Consider the following 5,246-nt stretch of genomic DNA (forward strand, 5'->3'; position numbering starts at 1 on the left):
ATCACCATTGACTCCTCCATCACCCTTTCCACCACTGATATCTAATCACCAAATCTTATGCACGTCATTATTTATAATTTTTTCTGCATCCCCAGCTCTACTGCCTCAGTAGAGGCTGCCATAATTTCTTTCCTCAGTAATTATCATGCCTTTCTAACTGGGCTCTAGGATTCCATTCAGGCCCTCTCCAAGCCAATTCCCATCCTGGTGAAGTGGTATTCCAAGAATCTGTATATCATCATAGCATACTTCCTCATAAACCTTTTACGATTCCTCATTGCCTACAGAATTCAGTGCCAATTCCCCAGCATGGCATTTAAGGCATCTCACAGCTTCCTTTTAAGCTTCATTTTCCATTCCACTGCACCAGGGGTCCTTTGTTACTACCACACCAGACTAATCATCCTTTCACAATCATAGCCTATACACATGCTCAGGCAGTCTCCTTTACCAAGATTGTCCTCCTTTTTGGGGGGGATCGAGGTGGGGAAGTTGAGGAAGATTGGCCCTGAGCCAACATCTGTTGCCAATCTTCGTCTTTTTGCTTGAGGAAGATTGTTGGTGAGCTAATATCTGTGCTAATCTTCCTCTATTTTATATGGGATGCTGCCACAGTGTGGCTTGACGAGAAGTGCTAGGTCCACAGCCGGGATATGAACTCGTGACCCCTGGGCCGCCGAAGTGGAGCACACAAACTTAACCACTGCACCACCTAGCGGCCCCATAGATTGTCCTCCTTTTACTTTCACAGGCATGCTGAAAACCCACCCAGACTTCAGCTTCTGGCTCAAATATACTATTCTCCATAATCCTTGTCTTGGTTATTCTAATTTTAATTTTATTTATAAATTTGCATTCATTTCTTCATTCAATATAGGAAACTGTATATGAGTATATGCTAGTCACTGTGCTGTATTCTAGGAATAATAAGCACATGTGTTCCTTGATTCCAAGTAACTCATATTTTTATTTAAAAAAATTATTTACACTCTGCCCAATTTCGCAAAAGATATTTAAGCACTTATATATTTATTGCAACAATGTCAAAATACTGTAGTTGGAGCAAAGGGACTACTTGTTTAGAATAGCAGTAGGAGGAGTAAAATTAATATATAAAGTGAATTGACTTTAGAACTCTGGTAATAAAAGGTGGTTTAAAAAATTGATGTCTTTTACTATCATTTTGGCTGGAGGTGCTTGAGACAGACATGTTAACAGATAAATTATAATGCAATCTGGTAAAAGTTCTAATAGAGTTATATAAGAGGAAAGAAGCTGGAGGGGGTGAGTTACTGCCTAAGAAAATCAGGATGTGGTTCTGGTCATAGATGGTTGAATTACAGTTTGCAAAGGGTGGGAGATGGGTACCACTTTAAAAGCAGAGGGAATGGTGTGCAAAATGGCACAGTTATCAAAGAGAAGTAGGACAAATTTCAGTGTAGCATGATTACAGGGCGTATATAGGTAAACTGGTTTGTATGGCTGGAGTTAAAACAAGAGAGAGGTTTACCCCTGGTTGTTACCCCCTTATATACCAGGTAATAAGTTTTTTTTATTCTATCCTTAACTGGTATATATATAAACTGTGTTTTAACTCCATGCTAACATTTATAACACTCTCTTGTACTACATTTAATTGAATTCATTTTTTCCCTCCTCACAAAACTATGGGATCTTCAAAGGCAATGGACATTTCCCACTGATCTTTGTAGACCCAATAATTAAAAACTCTCTATTGATTATGCAGCTCTGTATTTGTTGACTGGCTGAAGCAGAGAGATCTCTGGTCAAGTTGAACAAAAAGATTCCCTGGTTTTCCTCTCTTTTGTTTATAAGCATTTTGTTTTACTACCTCTGATTCGGGAATGCCATCTGCCTGTTTTTGTGATGGTAACAGTGGTAAGATAATAAGCGTCTTCATCTGTGCTGCAAACTCCCAGCTCTGCTGTGTCACAAACTAGCATGATCCTGGTAGTTGCTATGGTAGACAAAGCTTTCCTCCTGCAGAGCTTGTTTTTGAAACTATTTTTACAGATGACTCAGAAACTGAAATTAAATATTTATAACCATTCATTGTATTGCAGAACTAAAAGGGTGCACATAGATCATCTAGTCTAACCACCCAATATTTTAGAATTTGAAACTGAGTCCAAAAGAGGTTAAAAAAATCACCTGAGTTCATGCATTTAGAGATTCTGGGTTCAAACCAAAACTCAGGACTCCTAACACTCTGTCCATTGCTTACTTTTAACACAAAGCCTATGTTTCCTCCACTTTTGTGGGGGAGGGCATTGCTGTTTAAGATGTCACACCATTAATACTTCTTTAACCAGTAAATCAAAATCCCAAAGAATACAGTCTTTTTTATTTGGCTGAATGACAGTCAACATTGTATTTTATAATCATCGCCCTTGGTTTTATCAAAATAAATGAAAAACATCTACAAATAGGGATTCATGTCACTTCAGAAAAATATATAACCAAACTTTAACTACCCATCCAAAGTTATATGAGTACTTAACTGAATATAATTTTATATTAATACAGGTATATCTCATTTTTATTGCCCTTCACAGATATTTCATTTTATACAAATTGAAGGCTCGTGGCAACCCTGCATTGAGCAAGTCTATTGGTGCTATTTTTCCAACAGCATTTGCTCACTTTGTGTCTGTGTCACATTTTGGTAATTCAATATTTCAAACATTTTCATTATTACTATATTTTTTATGGTGATCTGTGATCAGTGATCTTTGATGTTACTATTATAATTGTTGGGGAGCCATAAACCATGCCCAGATAAGATGATGAGCTTAATCGATATGTTGTGTGTGTCCTGACAGCTTCACGGACTGGCTGTTCCCCCATCTCTCTCCCTCTCCTTGGGCCTCCATATTCCCTGAGACAAACAATAGTGAAATTAGGCCTCTAAATTAATAACCCTGCAATGGCCTCTAAGTGTTCAAGTGAAAGGAAGAGTCGCAAGTCTCTCACTTTAAATCAAGAGCTAGAAATGATTAAGATTAGTGAGGAAGGCATGTCAAAAGCCAAGATAGGCTGCAAACTAGACTTCCTGCACCCAACAGTTATCCCAGTTGTGAATGCAAAGGAAAGGTTCTTGAAGGAAGTTAAAAGTGCTACTCCAGTGAACACATGAAGAATAAGAAAGCCAAACAGCCTTATTGCTCATATGGCGAAAGTTTTAGTGGTCTGGATAGAAGATCAAACCAGCCGCAACACTCCCTTAAGCCAAAGCCTAATCCAGAGCAGAGACTTAGCTCTCTTCAACTCTGTGAAGGCTGAGAGAGGTGAGGGAGCTGCAGAAGAAAAGTCTGAAGCTAGCAGAGGTTGGTTCATGGGGTTTAAGGAAAGAAGCCATCTCCATAACATAAAAGTGCAAAGCGAAACAGCAAGTGCGGATGGAGAAGCTGCAGCAAGTTCTCCAGAAGATCTAGCTGAGATCGTTAATGAAGGTGGCTACACTAAACAACAAATTTGCAATGTAGACAAAACAGCCTTATATTGGAAGCAGATGCCATCTAGGACTTTCGTAGCTGGAGAGGAAAAGCCATTGCCTGGTGTCAAAGCTTCAAAAGACAGCTGACTCTCTTGTTAGGGGCTAAGGCAGCTGGTGACTTTAAGTTGAAGCTAATACTTATTTACCATTCTGAAAATCCTAGAGCCCATAAGAATTATGCTAAATTTACTCTGCCTGTGCTCTGCAAAAGGAACAACACAGCTTGGATGACATCACATCTGTTTACAACATGGTTTACTGGATATTTTAGGCCCACTGTCGAGACCTAATGCTCAGAAGAAAAGATTCTTTTCAAAATATTACTTCTCATTGACGATGCCCCTGGTCACCCAAGAGCTCTGATGGAGATGTACAATGAGATTGAGGTTGTTTTCATGCCTGTTAACACAACAGCCATTCTGTAGTCCATGGATCAAGGAGTAATTTTTATTGTCGAGTGTTATTATTTAAGAAATACACTTTGCAAGGCTATAGCCACTGTACATAGTGATTCTTCTGGTAGCTCTGGGCAAAGTAAATTGAAAACCTTCTGGAAAGGATTCACCATTCCAGATGCCGTTAAGATCATTTGCGATTCATGGGAAGAGGTCAAAATATCAACATTAATAGGAGTTTGGAAAAAGGTGATTCCAACCCTAACGGATGACGTTGAAGGGTTTAAGACATCGGTGGAGGAAGTAACTGCAGATGTGGTGGAAATAGTAAGATAACTAGAATTAGAAGTGGAGCCTGAAGATGTGACTGAATTGCTGCAGTCTCATAATAAAACTTTAACAAATGAAGATTTGCTTCTTACGGATGAGCAAAGACAGTGGTTTCTTGAGATGGAAACTACTCCTGGTGAAGATGTTGTGAAGATTGTTGAAATGACAACAAAGGGTTTAGAAACCTACATAAACTTAGTTGATAAAGCAGCATCAGGTTTTGAGAGGGTTGACTCCAATTTTGAAAGAAGTCCTATTCTGGGTACAATTCTACCAAAGAGCATTACATGAGGGTTGGCCCAGTGGCATAGTGGTTATGTTCACATGCTCTGCTTCAGCGGCCTGGGATTCATGGGTTTGGATCCCAGGTGTGGATCCACATGCCACTCATCAAGCCACATTGTGGTGGAGCCCCATATACAAAATAAGGGGAGATTGGCAGAGATATTAACTCAGGGCCAATCTTCCTCATCAAAAAAAAAAGGGAGGGGAGCATTATATGCTACAGAGACATTGTTCATGAAAGGGAGAGTTAATCAATGTGGCAAACTTCACTGTTGTCTTGTTTTAAGAAATTGCCATAGCCACCCCAGCCTTTAGCAATCACCACCCTGAACAGTTAGCAACCATCAACATTGAGGCAAGACTCTCTACCAGCAAAAAGATTGCAACTTGCTAAAGGCTCAGATGATGGTTAGCACTTTTTAGCAATAAATTATTTTTTAATTAAGGTATATATATCTATTTTTGGACATAATGCTATTGCACGCTTAACAGACTACACTGTAGTGTAAGCATAGCTTTTATATGCACTGGGAAATAAAAAAATTCATGTGACTCGCATTATTGCAATATTTATTTTATTACAGTGGTCTGGAACTGAACCAGCAATAGCTCCGAGGTATGCCTGTAATTTCCCCTACTTAAAAAAACTGATGTGTCAAATTGTGTATTTTTAACTTATACTCCTGTTTCCATACAAGTTTTGATACATGGCAAGTGAC

Source organism: Equus przewalskii, chromosome X (genome assembly GCF_037783145.1).
Source record: "Equus przewalskii isolate Varuska chromosome X, EquPr2, whole genome shotgun sequence".
Lineage (NCBI taxonomy): Eukaryota > Metazoa > Chordata > Mammalia > Perissodactyla > Equidae > Equus > Equus przewalskii.